An 18,799-nucleotide genomic window follows, 5' to 3' on the forward strand; every position below is an offset into this window, starting at 1 on the left:
AGCTTTTCTTTCTTTCCTCATTTTTTCCTAATTAATTTCTGTTCAACCAAAGAATCCGTTCCCTTTATGGCTTCTGCTATCCTAGCAGTGCCTTCATAAAATGGGCTAGCCCATTTCTGAGCTCTGCCCTTCAAGACACAAGCAGAGGGTGGGAGGGAGGCACACGGAAGGGACCAGCTCATTTGGGTGTTGTTCCTCATTTGGAGAGAGTCGGCGCAGAGTTATTGTCACCATGAAAACTGCCGTCTGCACCACCAGGGGCAGTGCTCCTACGTTGAGGGGTACAAGTTTTCTGAGATAGTAACGGCTTCACCAACAACTGCTATTAATAAATGTACCACATGCGTTCTGATAACAGTCTTGCTTTGTTGATGATTTTTCACTAGCTGTGTTTTTTAAAAAGAGAACTAGAATAAATTTAGATGTTGCTTTTCTTCAAAAGGTTTGCTATCTCATTTTCTCATACTTATTTTAGATTTTGTTTATACTTCAAATATCCAGAATTAATGAGGTTTCCTTACTTACTCTTCGAAGTTTACAGCCCATTATTTTTAATCTCATTTGTCTTTTATGTTTTGAATACTGCTTTTCTTTGTAAAGAATAGGGAAGGAAAGTCTGTTTAATTAAATAATATAGTCAAACAACTGCTCTTTTTACACTACAATTGCTTCACTATTAAAAAAAGGCAAGGCATAAAACTCAACTAATTACATTTATTAAAGATCTGAAGAAGCACTGTTATCTCTGCCAATTCCTCCCTCCTCCACCCTCATACCAACTGCCTGAATTTTTAAAAATCTGGAGAAATGAGATGCCTAACACAAATTATTCAACAGGGTAGAATTCTATATAAATATATATAATATTTATGAGATACATTAGTGTATTTCTTACCCAAGGTAGCTAAGCTCATAGAAACAGAATTTTCTTAAAAAAAAAAAAATCTCAGTGATAAGAATAAGCACTCAATTAGGAAACTGCAGTGTTCAAGAAGTCAGTAAATTGGTAGAATCAATTCATCCTGTGCATATGGACATAACTGAGCATTATTTTCTAAGAAATATAAGGTTCCAGTAAAATGATTGTTATTTAAAAAGCAACTGTCAATTATAAAAACAAAAATGTGTTTTCTATCAGTATGAATTCAATGTTACAGTTCAACACACAATACATATTAGGAGGCATTGTTTAAAGCAGGCTAATTCTGTGAAAGCGATAATTTAAACAATGGATATATTTTAAATGTGACTATAAATCTATTTTATCCAAATACTTTCCCATCTTGCTTTCGTAAACCTGTTAACTTCCGCTGCGTTCTAATGAATACTGATAAAAACTTAGCATGACTCTATTTCTTTTCCCATGGACTATCCACCCCCCAACAGGCACGGGTGTTCGCATGTGCAGGGCACTGAGGACACAGACTTGATCCTTGAGGTCACACACACCATTTAACAAAGGGAGTTTTTAATTCATTGCATAATTTTCCAAATCTATAAAGGAAGATGAGCTGTGTGTTTACAGTTATAGTTCAGGCTGGAATCCATTAATTATCCTGCAATGAGCAGAAAAATGTAATGTTTTCGGAAATGTAGTTGGCTTAACACAAAAGCAGATTTCAAAGGCATTTTCATTTTCAAAATAAGCTGGACATACTGTAGTTAGATTTTGTATTCTCTACATACAAGTGGTATTTCATTCTGAATAACTTGAGCACATTGCAAAGTGTATGTACTTTTATAACAAGGGTCAAGTTTCACTCAGTGAATCGATTCAATATGAGAACAGAAATTTCCACAGAGGGAAGGAAATTGCCTGAAAGTTAGCTGGCATCATTTCGTTTCAGCTGCTTGCTCTGAGTGGTGGGACCAAACACACAGGGCCCTGCGCTCAGCTCTGAGCTACTCTGAAGAGCGCCAAGGGTTGAAGGGCTGTTAGAGTAATGACGGAATTATAACTGACGAGCTCTCTGTCTGGTGAGACTACTCAGAAAAGACTCACAAGATAGTAATGGCTATAAGACCTTTGTTGTTTAGGTAAGAATGAACTTTTTTTTTTCCCTCCTTTTTGAGGTCTTTACTCAAATGCTGACCTTAAATTCAGAAAAGCCAAAGATTCAGTGTGACTAACACTGCCTTTGATCAGATTCCCAATACAGTCTAAATAACAGATCATTGTAAAGAGTATGTAAAACAGCTTCTGTTCAAATAGTGATAAGTATTTGAAAAGAACGCTCTGTTTATGCTACAGTGCCATCAACTTAAAACTTTGTTCAATGGCTGATCAGAAGGCAAAGATGGCACTAAAGTTAATGGAACTGAGAAAATAGGTTATGTTGCTTGGATGACTAGATGGATAAGAGAGTAAATGAGACGATTTTAAGACTGATGGAAGAAACCCCAAGCTATATTTGCAATCTTTCTTTGGCAGTGTCTGTTCTCCTTCCAAAAGTCTGAACAAAATCGATGTTTTTCACATGATTATAACTAAATAATTTTAGCTCAGCAATAAACTAATCTCTAGTTGTCAACATGCAGTCATTTCTTCTCTGTGCAGATTAGCTAGGTAGTTCAAGTAGTTCAATCTGCATGTCTTCCCAAACATAAAAAAAAATAAAAATACTGGGTTATATTGGACAAACAACAGAAACAGGCTGACGGTGTTTGACTTGAAAAGACTTGATTAAATTTTTTTAAAAAACACTTTTTTTTTTCAGACACTAAAAATTGCATTACACTGATAAGACATCCATTCCTTAATACAATAATGTGTTCACTTATACTTGTGATTATATTTTTAGCATCATCGAACATGCAGCTTTTACTAAGTGTTTACATCTGTGATGCAATAGCAATTTTCAGAGATTACTGGTGCTTTCATATGGTTTTATCTTGTTTCTACATCAACTTGTAAACTCTTCAAAGAAACATCCTATGTAACTCTCAGAGGCCCAGTAGACTGATTTGCATACCAATAAAAGGATTTGATTGACTTCTGTGCCAGAAATTTCAGTCTTAGGAACCTAACAGATCTACTGGGAATGGACTTGTAATAACCTTCTAATATAGCTGCTAAAAAATCCTTGTCATGTGAAGCTAGTCTACTTGTCTAACCTAAAGTACACTTGCTGTGATTTCAGAACAGCTCATAATATTGAGCTTTTTGAGTGAGAAGTCGAATTGCTGGTTACCATTTTATAAAACTTTCGAGTTTTTACTATGGAATATAAAACAGAATGACTCTATCCATATCAAGATTAAAACATGGAACTACTGGCTTTTTATATGCTGTAGCAAATGCCATTTGTAATTTTAATATAGAAAATATTTTTACCTTTACTAAAATCAGACATATACTCATTTGTTTGTTATTTATTTCCCACTAAAAACATGAATGTAAAAAAAATGTAAACTAGGAAATCTGAACTAAAAAGTAAACAGAAACTATGTAGAATAAATGTATATGATATTAATATAATATGATCTAGATAAATTTGCTGCTTTCTCAGAAATAACCCCACAATCTTGGCATGCCTCTACGTGGGACAATGTAGTACATATGCACTTAGCTCAGGATGTGGTACAAATGATACTGCTGATAAAAACTAAGACACATGCTATCTAGTCCCTCAGTATGTTGGCCTTCAGCTGAAATAACGAGAAAAGAAGGGAAGGAATTTATCCCTTCCCAATCCATTCTTTTTCATTCCTGGAGACCTCCCTTGAGTTCATGGGAATAGAAATTATTTCTACCAAGGTAGGCCTTTGGTTCCACAATTGCATATTAATGAATCCTAATCAAGGTCCTTTCCTCAAGTAAGAAATACGGACAAGGATCTCGATCCACCCTTGTGAAACATGAAAGCACAGAATCCTTGAAGTAACTGCTACAAAACAGAGCCACATCTTCTGGGCGAGTTTTGTGTTGATTAAGGCACCTTCAATGTTTCCTAGAAAATTCTAAAATTCTTCTAAAATGCAGTTCTAGTCTTTGAAAATCCAATTCCACCCTTAATTTTCTACAACTCCACATGCTTTCACTTGTTAATAGGACAGTTCAAGTTTTATCTAACATTCTCATCAAGTTGGTGGACATTTCTCCTAGTCAGAATAAAGATTTTCTTCTGTAAATATATTGTTTTACTCACTTTATTTTTCAGTATACCGCAAAATTAGCCAGTCAGTATTTAATTCAAATTCTGTATTTTCTTCAACATTTCCTTCTGTAACTATAACTTTTTTTTTTAGGTATCTTCAAGTAAAAATACTTTGGAGGAAAAAGTCACAAATCCAGAGCAAAACTGCTTATGATAGGGTTTAAAGTCAACATGTCACATTTGTAAATATGACCATATCACTAATTTTTTTAATATTAAGTCATTTTTCTCCTCAATTCTTTCTGCAAAAGAATTCTATTTGAAAGAAAACACTTAGGTGGAGTATAATTAGTGATGCTGCATAATATAAAAGACTATCTTTGCAATGAATTCAAGTTTGCATGGGAGTAAAAGAAATGCTACAAAGTCAAATAAAGTTAATCGATTGTACTAACATCTAGTTAGAAACCAATGAAGGTTAAAATCAGTTTGCCCATTAATGTATTATGAAACCTAATATTTTAGCATGATGAATCACAATACAGGGAGTTTAAGTTATTTCTGAGTCACACTTATTTGATTACTTTTTGAGTTTCATCTTTTTTTCTAATTAAAATTCAATTAATAAAGGAAGCTGCATGCATGGAAGGAGAGCTGTCCTGCATCATTAGATAATAATAATAATAATAATAATAATGGTACATTGTGCTAAAATTACATCGCCTTTTTCTCTGTAAGACCTGGATAGTTATAAGAGTCAGTGATATAGGGCCAGCCCTGGAATCACACATGGGCGCTAGTTCAAGTCCTGGCTGCTCCTCTTCTGATCCAGCTCTCTTCCATGGTCTGGGAAGACATTGAAAAATGGCCCAAGTGCTTGGGCTCCTGTACCTGTGTGGAGATCAGAAAGAAGCTCCTGGCTCCTGGCTTTGGATTAGCCTAGCTCTGGCCGTTGCAGCCGTTTAGGTAGTGAACCAGCAGATGGAAGACCTTTCTATCCCCCCCCCCCCCCCCGCCCCGTAACTCTGCCTCTCAAATAAGTAAATAAAATCTTAAAAAACAAAATCAGTGATATTTAAAATAACTAACCATGTGCCTTGGGGGTTCAGTTAGAAACGCATTGAGCCTGCACCTGAACCATGCTAAGGCTTTCCCACAACAAAATGTTCTATCAGGGTCATCTTATTTTGGATGATCATCCATTTTTGCACATAATACTCTTCTCATCTTACCTCCTAGATCTTAGTACTGACATCAAAAAATTCTTGCCTTCATGGTTTCTGTACTTTATCACCCTGAATTTATTCTTCGCCAACACAGGACAAAATTTGGTATTTAAAAGTTCAAGCTTAGAAATAAATAGCTAAGAGACATTAACATTTTAATAGGGAGTAATTCATTCACCCAAAATAGGAATGAAATTTTACTGATATAATTTAGACATCACAGAATATTAGAAGAATTCTTGGAGGAAGGGATTATCCTGCAAATGATATTATATCCATAAACACACACACAAAAAAAAATCACTTTTTTTTTTTTTAGAACCAAAAAATAAATTTTTCTTACCTTTCTCATTGCTGACCTAGGACAGCAGGACCATCCAAACTGGACAGTGCAATTATTTTCCATTAGCAATAAGTCTCCAAAAGGAGAAAGTGGATTTTAGAAATGTAAGCTAAGATTTCCTTATCTAAGACAGAAAAGTGTTAACATCATGAGCATATGGGCATGTGCTGATTTCTGTTGTAAAACCAAAGATCATGATACCTTACTAATTCTTTTATTAACAAAACAAGGAACAAATTTAAAAAAGAACAACCCAGGGGTAGCATTCCGTCTAGTGGCTGAGATGTCCATGTGCCATGTACCTGGACCCCAGCTCCAGCTTCCTGTTAACCCACAGGCAGTGGGTTAGGGCTCAAGTACTTGGGTCCCTGCTACACACAGAGGGGACCGGCTTGAATTCTAAGCTTCAGTTTGGCCCAAACCTGGTTGTTGCAGGAATCTGGGCAATGAGCCAATGGATTGGAGTTTTCTCAGTCCCTCTGCCTCTCAAAATAATCAGCCAGTCAGCCAGAGACATAGTGGAATATTTACAACTATTTTTTCATGAAATATTATTGGTAATTGATTATGCACTGTAGTTTCACATTTACAAATGTGTTCCAAAAATAAAACAATGTAGAAAATAAACTGACATGATATGGCACACATTACAATTACCTTGAGTTTATAAAGAGATCTACTCATAAATGAAGTCTTAACTGAACTGACCAACTAACTCTGCTGAAAATTAGTTCACTTTAAGTAAATGCCTACCAAAGAGTCAAACTGTTTGAATTTTATATTCCAGAAGTTCCTTCTAGAATATTACATTCTGCTACTTTACATTTCTCTTAAGAAGTTTGATTAGCTTTATAAAAAGATGGTCAAATACTGAGCATATTAGAGGTTTGGTTTTGATCTCCTCACTAATACTGGTTTTGTTAAGAAACTGAGTTCTGTGGCTCCTGCAGAGAAAAAAGAGGAAAACAATTAAAGACTCCCCCAGGGGGCCCCATCTTTCAGCAGAAGATTTGGGGAACATTCTCATTCATATTGAGGCACAGTCAAATGCCTTTTAAGGGTGTTAGTTTAGTGAGCCATGGCAGGACTTTAGTTTTCTATTATTTCTTATTGTTAGGTTCAAGGTTCAAGGGGTTTAGTAAAAGGGGAAATGAAACAGTCCTGATTAGTTTATGTACACAGAATACTCGATTGCAACTCCTAAGAAAGCTGTTTCATTTTTCCCCCCTCTTTGGAAGTCTTAGTGTCTGGTTGGTTTATTTGGTGGCTGGGTTTTGATGTAACACCACAAAGCAAGCTCATACATGCCAGTAGATAAGAACTAGGTTATCTCTATACAAAGTTAAAAGAATGCATTAAGAAGTCTTTTGAAAGCAGGTGATAGGGAAAAAATTAAAGTAAAACAAAATAAACATAATTGAATTGATGTCATTTGTTAGTGGGAGGAAAAATGAGATTAAAATGAAAGAAAGTAAAATTGTCATTTAATAAACATAGCCCCTGCTAAAAACAATTCTGGCAAAAATGATCTATTTTATATTTTATATCCATGCTGATTAATACTGAAATTAAAATCCTGGCCATTAATTCACAGGTTGACTTTATGAAAATTACCTCACGTTTAGTTGTATAAAAATGCTTTCTTTACTACAGCATCATCAGTAAATGCTATAAAGGAAGATGGGAAGATTTAATCACTACATAAATTTATGCAAAACAAAGATGTCAAAGCAGGATTTCAAGAAGATAGCGAAGATGTAATACCAGTTAAACATCACATTAACCCTACTCTTGGGGAAAAGCAGAGGTGAGCAGTACAAACAGACGAGTATGGCTGGGTTTCAGGATTCTAGGGTTCCAAGAAGGTGGGACCTTACAGGTTCTAGCAAGTGCAATCATCATCCTCAAACTATGTAACAAAATATCAACACCTTCTGAGCCGGCATTACTGTGAAGTGGGATCCCAGAATCTCATATGCTGCTGCTCCACTTATGATCCAGCTCCCTGCTAATGGTCTGGGAAAGCAGGAGATGGCCCAAGGGCTTGGGCCCCTGCCGCCCACATAGAAAACCAGGAGGACGCTCCTGGCTCCTGCCTTTGGCGTGGCCCAGCCCCAGCTGTTGCAGCCATCTGGGGAGTGAACTAAAGGATGTAAGATCTCTCTCTGTCTCGCCATCTAACTCTGATTTCAAATAAATAAAATATATCTTTAAAAAAGAAAAAGAACGAGCCCATATGGTCAACCACTAAAAAAAAAATTAACAGGTTCAAGTCATTTGGAAAAAAAAGAAAAAAATAAGCATTAAAATGTTACCAATAAAAACAAACTTTCCAAAGTAACACATTCCTAATTCAAAGCCCACATTATTTTAGGAAGAAAATCCTTTCACTTTTCTTTAGCCTTAATGAAAGTAGTTCTATTTAAATCTCTCCTGTGTGTGCAAGTCCAACTATTAAGGACTTCAGTCCCACAAACAGGTAAGTAAATACTGAAAACAAGCTGTCATTTAGAGAAGTGCACTCCTGCACAGAATGCAAAGCTGACACCATCTAACCTCGCGGGGGAAGAACACAGAAGGGGATCTGAACGTGAAGTCTGCAAAAATGGCAAAGGTTCCGGTTCCTTGACTAAGCCATACACACTCAAAATTCATGTAAAACTCAACATTAAAAGAAGTGATTTATCCCATAACATGCACTTTGACGTACTGTATTTTAAAAATTCACAATATTGGAAAGGCAAAAACCATACTGAAAAACTTCAGATTTCATAAACACACGTACAAAGATGCTTTTTAAACTTGAAAGTTGAACCAAAGGATTAAGTCAATGTATTCTGTGAGAGGGAAATGACAGTTTCAGAGAAGGGATTACTTTGTGGTTTGCAGTATGTTTTGTTATTCTGCTACATAAATTATCATAATATATTTCATAATACTGAAATGTTCAATAAGAGATCTTGTTTTTTAAAAATCTCTATCCCATTGAAAAACTGTTAGCAAGTAAACAGTAGTTATTCCTCATTGCCTATAGTGGTACAGCAGTTGAAATAAGAAATACCTCCACAGTCCTTTTTTCATCCCAGCTGTGGGAGAGAGGGATATTTTTAAATTAATTCCATGAAAAAACAAGACCATGCACTGCTGACCCACTCTGGTTTAGGTTCATCTTGGCCATAAATTCCAAGTGAGTTTAAATGAACGGGCATTATGTAAATAGGCATTGCTAAATAAAAGGCAGTCCTGGGTATTAATCCAAAGCCTGGGGTGCTTTTAGCGCAGGCTGGAGACAATCCCAGACACCTGGCTTCTGAAAGACCACCAAGGGAATAAGTAGAACAAGGAGAAGGGGTCCTTAAAAGCATTTGAAATTAAATCTAACTTAAATACGAGATCGAGGTATGTTTTTGCTCAGCAATTTTTTAAAAGTTTCTTTCTGATACTGAACACAAACATTCACACCTTGAAGATACTACATTGTTCTTCAGTCAGTGAACACTTAAGAATCTGGATTGTGAAAAGAACTCGGTGGAAAAAGACTGATTTTGTTTCTAAAATACATGCTCCGGTTCCTTTCCTTTGTTCCCTGTTCACACACTCATTTTTGCTTCTAAATGTTTGGAACTGAAAATGTACAGGTGTATATGGTGACACAGCAGAGCTGTATCACCTGTTTTTTTTTTTTTTTTCCTTGACTTACTTTATTTCAAGGGAAGGTGTTATTTTAACAACTGCACAAAATAGTCGCTGTTCTCACTGCACATAAGAGAAGACTGAGGTGCAGGGAGGCAGCTTCCACAGAGCCCACAGCGCAAAGGCAACTCTCAAAGCCAGCTCTGGCGTCCCTGGCCCCCAGCCCCAGGCTCCTCGGTGAGGCTCGGGATGGCAGAGGGCAATAGCCGGGAAGGCATATTGAGATCTGCTCCTGGTGCCAACCCCTGGCCCCCAGCCTTGCGCCTGCAGTCTGATGTCCCTGGCTTTGCCAACCCCTCCCCAACCCCGTGCAGCCCCCAGTAGAGCAGCGTGGCTTGCCGGGTGGCAGTGAAGGGCCAGGCTCACACAGTCACTGCCCTCAGCCGGGTGAGCACCCTTGGGGCAGCCTCCGCAAGTCCTCAGCCCAGCAGGGGCTCCAGCACGACTCCTGTCGGGGTTCTGAGGGGAGGTAAGGGCCTGTGTTTTGATGAGCCTGCGCTTGGCGGGTGTTGGGAACCTACTTTGCGGGTTTGGCTGCTTCCACGGGCCTGATCACCTGTTTAAGAAGTTGATCTACAGCAATTAACTAGAAAAATTATAGAATGTCTACTTGACCCCAGGACAAAAATATCTAGTCATAAACGTTTGAGAAAAGTTGGAATGGAAGCCTCCAACACACCACGGAACAATGATTATCAAGTTGTTGTATTTATTTTTGAGAAATAATTAGGTAATGAGTTCAACTTGATGTTTTAAACCACTTAGTGAAAATATCCCATAGCTAACAAAATTACTGTCAACTAAATTTAGAAGGGAAACACACATATTATGACAACTTCTAGGACCTAAAACAAGAGAATCCCTGAACATGCCAGACACAGATTTTATGCAGTGCTAGTATGTATATTTGTAGGTTCATATTTCTTGAATTCTATTAACCTTGTCCACGGGGGATGGCTACTGTCACATTGTTTGAATCAAAAGCCACAGAGAAGATCAACAGTGTTGCAGAGGTAATGATCTTTCACTGGCCTCTCAGGAGCTGGCTGTAAAATTTATAAGGAAAGTTCTATCCGTGGCCTACATAATTTTTGGTGAGGCAGTAGAAATTGATGCCATCTATCTAAAAGAATAAAAGTGGGCAATTTAGTTATCTGAATGTTCTCAGCTGCCACAAATCTTGGCGACATTTGGGGTTATTAAAGGCACAGAAGTTTGAGTTATGAATGTCCAATTCAACCGTGTATCCATTGAATAGCTGACATGTATTAAACATGGTACTCTGTTTTGTAGGATGAGACATAATTACAGAATGCCTATCCTGTCTGTGGAGTGTTTATAATCTATAAGGAAGATGCATATACATTCCACACACTTAAAACACTTAAAGAGCGATTGTAACAGGAATTCTCAGAGCAAAATATATAAAATATTGGATAAAAGTTCATGTCCTAGGCCCACAGATTAAATTCCTTGACTTCTCTCCATCTGTTTGTCAACTCATCTGAATTTCAAAACTTTCCACCAGCAGTGGCAATGTTAAGTAGTTCAGGGTACAGCAAAAGGAAACATGATGCCAGATGTGTTTATTTCAAATAAAAGAAAATTCTTTTTCTGCTTTCATCATGATTCAGAGGTAACTTTGCAGTCACCTAATCTGAGAAGTTTGGGGTGGTTTTCTAACAAAAAGGTCCTCACAATGGCAGGACCCAGGGGCAGTAGGTAGAGGCAGGGCCTGGAGGCCGATTCCCCGTGTGGCTGCGGCATGGATGCGGAGCAGGAACTCCAGACACAGCTGGGCAGGAGGAGTTCCAAGATCATTTTGAGAATGAGAAAAGTCAAGGTATCTGGGGCCATTTCATCTGGATGAACTCTGGATCACCTGCACATTAAAAAGAATCACATTTACATCAGGTCTCGGGGTCCTAACCAGACCATGGGGATGGCAGTGCCGGGTCCAAGGCACAGGCCAGCTACAAGCAAGCTTTATGGAGCACCACCTGACCGCAACAGCTGTCGCCCTGGACCAACACGGCACCTCACCTCATTCACAACCACTCACACAGGACAGCTTTTCTGGAAGATAACTGACTCGTCTCTAAAACACTAGCATCTCTCCCACCCATCTCAAAGGGCTTGAATAAAACAGAAAGTCCAGTTTTATCAGCTGATATGTGAAAAGAGTTCTCCCAACCATAAAACATTCTGTAAACATAGCGATGATTTTAACAAATGACAACAGTGTATTTCAAAACTGTGATTCTGAAAGAACACTTATTTTCAATCCAAAGATATGCCATATATTTTAGCACTTACTACCTGTGAATTATGTACCTGCATGAGTATCTTACCTGTAGAAACTCTTTTAACTTTGCTAAAAACCTATGAGGTCAGTACCATTTATTATCTCCACTATGATTTCCCTTTTGAGGATGATGGTGACGTGTCCAAAGTCACACAGGCAGACAGTGGTAGGGCTGTATTGTTAGGCAAGTTTTGTTTTGAAGCCCACGCTCCTGATCACCATGCTATCCTGCCTCTCCAATGTGCCACTCATATTTCCATTCATTCTCTTAGCATTATTACATGCCGGCGCCGTGGCTCAACAGGCTAATCCTCCGCCTTGCGGCGCCGGCACACCGGGTTCTAGTCCCGGTCGGGGCACCGATCCTGTCCCGGTTGCCCCTCTTCCAGGCCAGCTCTCTGCTGTGGCCAGGGAGTGCAGTGGAGGATGGCCCAAGTGCTTGGGCCCTGCACCCCATGGGAGCCCAGGATAAGCACCTGGCTCCTGCCACCGGAACAGCGCGGTGTGCCGGCCGCAGCGCGCCTACCGCGGCGGCCATTGGAGGGTGAACCAACGGCAAAAGGAAGACCTTTCTCTCTGTCTCTCTCTCTCACTGTCCACTCTGCCTGTCAAAAAAAAAAAAAAAAAAAAAAGCATTATTACATGCCTGTTGTTAAACCAGGCCCTACACTAAGCATTGCATTTTCTGGGCACACAGATGTTAATCCAATAGCATGTGATCTTAGAGAATGAAATTTATAAGATCTAACTCAGTAAATAAAACATCAGTAACTCTTACAACTGTAAACTATAACTAAAACCGTCATTAAATAAAACAGTTAATTGTGATCACAGGAGTCATCCACTTTACAGCATGCAATGACTGGTACTACCTTGTAGCAATTTCAAACCCTGTATAGGGCACCTACTTCCAGGCACTGTAGCCTCATCCCAGAGTTCCACAAGCACCCACATGAATAAAGGAGCAAAAGCATACTTACTGGCTTTCTTTGGGAGGTGATTAGCTGACTTTTCAAACTTAGCCCTCAGCAAACACACTACACTGGCTCTTCCTAAAACGCCCTCACGGGGGCCGGCGAACCATGTGAGCACCAGTTCAAGTCACAGCTGCTCCACTTCCTACCCAGCTCTCAGTCAATGTGCTTGGGAAAGCAGCAGAAGCAAGCAAGCACAAGTCCCTGGGCCCCTGCCACCATGTGGAACACCCACATGGAGGTCCAGGCTCCTGGCTTCAATAGGGTCCAACCCTGGCTGTTGTGGCCTTTAGGGACGTGAATCTGCAGATGGAAGATTTTTCTCTTTCTCTGTAATTCTGCCTTTCAAATAAACAAACACATCTTTTAAAAAGATAAAATGTCCTCATGAAATAAAAGCAAAATAAGCTTGACCAAAGTACTCCTCTCCAACAGATAAATCATTCTAGAATCATACATGTCCTTCTATCAGGAGAAACCTTGGTCATAAAAAGGTACCAGCTTGCCTGGCTGTCAGTGACTCTTTGGCAGAGGAAGAAGTGGGAGGGTCTTCTCGTAGGTTCTGTTCAGATGTTTTACATAGGCCACACTCCTAACCGCCTGCCTTCACTTTGCCAGAAGTTCTGGGCATGCCCTCAAAGGGATTCTGTCTGGATTTCAGAACTGTGCACTGGAGTAATAATTGTAAAAATAGGCTATAAATATTTCTCTCCAAACATAAACACCAAGGAAATGGAAATACTAATTACCATGATTTGATCAGTACATGCTGTATAAATGTCTTGAATTATCACTCTGCAGAGTATAAAAATATAAAAGCATTACATGTAAACCAATAAAAATACATAGAATCCCTGTGGGATGTTACAAAAATTAATTAAAATATTTTGGTGTGTTCACTAGTATATAGATTTTTTTGTGATCCACAAATTTTATACATACATACATACACACACACACACACACATAAGGGTACTTCAGAAAGTTCATGGAAAAAGTGAATTAAAAGATAAGTTTATTTTGGTGGCACAAAATCTGAAATCCATGATTTTTTAAATGTGCATTTTCATGAACTTTTTGAAGATACCCTATGGATTTCAAAACTGTTTTGCGCCAAAATTAATTCTTTTTTCCACAATGTTTCTGAAGTACCTTCATAAATATATATATCTATACACACATACCATAATCTGACACCTGAGGTAACAAAAGCAAAAAAATAAATCAATTTCAAGCATAAGCATCAGTCACTCACTACAGTACTAGGGCTTGGGCAGTAGCCAAAAAATTTTTAAATAGTAGATTGTGGGGGCTGGCACTGTGGCGTAGTGGGTAAAGCCACCGCCTGCAGTGCCAGCATTCCATATAGGCACAGGTTCAAGTCCCAGCTGCTCCACTTCTGATCCAGCTCACTGATATAGCCTGAGAAAGCAGTAGAAGATGGCCCAAGTCCTTGGGCCCCTCACCCATGTGGGAGACTCAGAAAAAGCTCCTGGCTCCTGGCTTTAAGATGGGTGCAGCTCCAGCTGTTGTGCCTAGCTAGGGAGTGAACCAGCAGATGGAATACCTCTCTCAATCTCTCTCTCTCTCTCTCATTCTGTCTCTCCTTCTGTGTGTAACTCTTTCAAATAAAGTTTTAAATAGTAGATTGTGAAGGGGCACTAATAAAATTCATTTCCAACATAGTGAAAAGTGCATTATGATCATATTATCTGCCTTAGAATACATTTTCTGAAACATTGTCATGTGCCAGGTTCTTCCGGGGCCAATTTGATCCTCACACCTGCAAAGAGACTGCAAGCTCATTCAACTCTTCGCTGTCTTTAAACGTTTTTCTTTTTTACCTCTTAGAGATAGTGAGTAACCAATTAAATATTCCAATTGGAATAATGAAAATGTCAATACTTGTAATAAAACTTTTCTAAAAAAAAAGAAATTAAGAAATGAAAATGAGTGGGATGAAAATGTTTTTTCCCTCCCTTTAGACATTCTTTCAATTAGAGAGGAGACCAAACTTAAATTATAGCTACCAATTAATTTTTCTGCTCTGGAAAGTAAAATAAGCATCTTTCATTAAATTGGATATTAAAGCTCATTGGTTATACAAGGAGTCTCCAGATTAATGGACTAGGGTTCTCCAGTTTCAATTATTTTTGTGATTTGCTACTATCAGTTCAACTGCCTTTCTCTGCCTGCTGGGGTTCAATCTGGCCCCAGCTGCCCACTCCCCTCCTCCTGAATATTTAGCTGACTGATTCTGCTACTGTGGATCACTCAGGTAATCTGAGCTGGAGGGCCACAACCTCCTTGTTGTGTGTGTGTGTGTGTGTGTCTGTGGTGTGAATTAGTAGCGGAGGTCGCTTTCTTTAGATGAAATTAGGAAAAATAAAAAAGAAAGAATGCTAACACTGAAATGCAAGCAGGCTTTTGTTGTGCTAGATTTGTGTTTCAAGGGACTCAAAAAAACAAGGAATAAACATAGGGAATAGGTTTTGAGCTAACATAGCTTATATAAATTAAATTTCTAATAGATGATCCATAAGTGTATTTTCATGAAACTACTGATTTAGCAAGGAATTCCTATTCTCACAAATATTACTGCCAGTATCTAATTTACTTACTGAACAAAGAAAAAGTCCTGAAACAACATAATCTGGTCATCAAAATAAACCAGACACAGAGATCACTGTTTATGAAAATTAATCTTAGTTTCTGAGAATAATCTTTTAGTTATCCGTTTGCATAAAGTTTGCTTTTCAAATGATGCTTTACCAAGAAAGTTACTAAACATTCTTCATACAAAATAGCAACTTTTTTCTATTGGTATCAGCAAAGAAGCAATCCAAAAGTCAAAATTGTTATAAGATATAAAGATAAAATATAAGATATAAAATATAATTTAAAATATAAGATATAAAATATAAGATAAAATAAAAAATCACCATTATTATTCCAGGCATAGATACAGAGAAATTACACACAAGAGGAACTGTTCACACACGATTTTCCTGCATTTTCCCACATCTGATTTTCACCTATGGTGCCCTTGAATCCATAGGCAGAGGAAACCCATTTTTTTCCTAATCTAGAATAAGCTCACTCAAGCTGCATTCTTCAGAGCTTTCTAACAGTCTCTGTCCTTTTGGCTATTATGAAACTTTCCAGGTCACTCAGGCCAAAGTCTGTTCAATGACCTTGACCTTCTTCCAAACCCCATAAACATGACTTTCATTCCCATTATTGGCTCCTCATCATTTTAATGCTTCCTAATTGAAAGCTTTACTCAAATTCTAGTCCTTAAGCCCTTGCTCTTTTATCTCTGTCTGGAGACACATTTATTCTTGGAGTTTAATCACAACTTACATCTAGATGCATAGTCCCCAAAATGTATGTTCCCCCCAGTCTCACCATAAACCTTCACGTGCTACTAGGTCTTTGTTCTGACCTCAGACTGTCATCTCAAATGCACAGGGCAAGAGCTAGATCTGTCTTGATCATTTCAGAGCTACAATGCCCAAGTGTTAGTTCTTAGGTGCTGGGCACATAATAAAGATTTATTGACTAATTAAGTATTTCAAAACTCGTTATTCTCCACTGCCATTTGGTAGAAACAAGAGAATTAGTTAAGAGAATCAGCCTGAAAATAGAAAATAGCTTCTTTTCTTAAACATTTATTTTCAGAACCCAGGACAAAAGTCTTAAGAATCTTCTCTGGATCTTTTCCATTCGCATGGTCACCATGTCTACTCAGCTGTTAACATTTATTTATGTTGATGGATGGGGAAGAATGACTACATTTATTCCATGTTAGATATATTTATTTCATAATATTTCAGTAAAGATTTTCTAGGTTCCTTTTGAAAAGTTAATTTTACTTGAATGGGGGGTGGGGAGAGAGAGAGAAATGAGAATATGATTCTCCTCCATCTGCTGGTTCACTACTTCCCAAGTGCCCACAACCATTGGGCCTGGGACAGGTTGAAGCCAGGAGCTTCATCCAGGTTTCCCTTGTGGGTGGTCCAGAGTCCAACCTACTTGGGCCATCATCTGCTACCTCCCAGGGTGTGCATCAGCAGGAAGCTGCATGGCAAGGGGACCTGGGACTCTATCCCAGCCACTACTATGGAGTTCAGGAATCCCAAGACCTGTGGCTTAGCCAGTTGTATCAAAAAGCTCACCCTGGTTTTGGGAAAAATATTCAAAACACTACATTACTTTTAATATGGACTCTGTAAACATGAATATATATGAGTGTATGTGTATATATGTGTGTGTATTTTTTATTTAAAAGGCAGAGGGAGAAAAGAGAGAGAGAAGAGAGAGAGAAAGAGAGAGAAGAGAGAGAGAGAGAGAGAGAGAAAGAGAGAGAGAGAAAGAGAGAGAGAGAGAAGAGAGAGAGAGAGAAGAGAGAGAGAGAGAAAGAAAGAACGTGCGCTCCCATCTGCTGACTCACCCTCCAAATGCCTGCGATGGCTGCGACAGGCCAGCAATGAAGCTGGGAACCTAGAACTCAATCCAGGTATCTTTCATAGGTGGCAGGAATCCACTTACCTGGGCCATTGCCACTGCATCCCCAGGTCTACATGAGCAGGAAGCTGGAGTCAGGAACCCAAGCCGGGAATTGAACCCAGGCACTCTGATGTGGAGCATAGGTGTCTCAAATACTAGGCCAAATGCCCACCCTTGCTACTATTTTTAATACAAGATATGCACCAGACTGCATGTTTCTGCCAGGCAATATCCAACAACATATTCTACTTCCCATTGTCCCTAATATTCTCTTTGCACATACTGGACTCGGTAGCTCATTGAATTTATAAATAAATATTTTTAAATGTACCCAGTATATGTATGATTATAGTTTGTCAGGTTTTTTGGTGACTTGATTACCAGTGCCCAAGGTATTAAAAAAAATCCTGGACACAAGGTTATTTCTCAATAAAATTTTAAAAAACTGTCAACTGATTTTTTTAAGCACTATCTTGTTCATTTGATGAATAAAAGTCTTAGCACAGCCAGGATACTGATGAACTCAAATTTTTTTAAGATTGAATACCAAACTAAGAATGTATGGTAACTCTACTCAGAAATAACCTAAAGCAACAAACCAATCTCATCTCATATTAAATATCTCATTTGATGCCTAATTACACGTTGTGTACGTTGTATTGCTAACCTCAATGGGCACATCTCGTCTCACTTGGAAGACTCCTGAGCATTTCCCTCTTAGCCATCTCTCCATCCTACCCCACCCCCAGTCCAGTCCTATATACCCACTGGGCTTACAGTGCACACTTCTAGAATCCTCAACACTGATGCCAGATTAACATGTACTAACAATTACAAATATATTAAAACTGGATGCTATACCCTATGTAAAACATGTATACAACAGATTTTTCACAAAGACCTAAATAAATATTTATAACAGTATATTGTAAAAACCAATTTAGATGTCTTGGTTAATATTTTTAATTATGTCAGCTCATGAATATTTTATTTCAAATCACTTCTTTCTCCTTGCCAAATGGAAATGATCATAACATAAGACCTCCTTTGAAGTCAAAACAGACCCTTTACTAATAAAGTCAAATAAAGAAGGAAAAAATATTATCAAAGAAATAAAAATTTAAATATTCTCTACATATTTGTAGTAAACCTAAGCTTAGCTTATAAAATTGCGTTATTAAGCTATGAAAATTCCCTTTAAACTATTTAATGGCCTTGTGACATCACTTGCTCACTTTGGCTATGGTTTCACCTTTTACAACACACACTACTTATCAACTTTTTTGTTTTTGTCTAAATGCCACGAAGTCCAACAGCCCAATGATGAGAAACACAAGCCTTGCTGCAGAAAACACCCTTGGTGCTGACCAGTGTTGTGGATTACTGCCCATCTATCCAGGCTATAACTTTTAAGTTAAAAGTAACAATAAATTTTGGGAAAATAAAAACCCTGCTAAACATACTTTTTTTAAAGTAGAAATGAGATAGCATTTGGCTCACACAAGGGAAAAAAAAAAGATTCCTATTACAGAGATTGAAAGCAGCAGGAAAATGCTGAACGTCAACATTACTCTCTCCAGTGTAGCCTTGGACTCAGATAGGCTAGTTAAGTATAACAGTGTCTATCTCAGAGATACTTTAGTTATTAAATT

At 38.2% G+C, this 18,799-nt stretch overlaps 1 protein-coding gene across 3 annotated transcripts in view; it reads right to left on the minus strand.

Annotated features, from left to right (window-relative positions):
• TENM3 (teneurin transmembrane protein 3) overlaps positions 1-18,799 on the minus strand; it is a 657,699-nt gene that overhangs the window by 612,090 nt on the left and 26,810 nt on the right. The window lies entirely within an intron of this gene.

The sequence above is a fragment of the Lepus europaeus genome, chromosome 16, assembly GCF_033115175.1.
Source record: "Lepus europaeus isolate LE1 chromosome 16, mLepTim1.pri, whole genome shotgun sequence".
Classification (NCBI taxonomy): domain Eukaryota; kingdom Metazoa; phylum Chordata; class Mammalia; order Lagomorpha; family Leporidae; genus Lepus; species Lepus europaeus.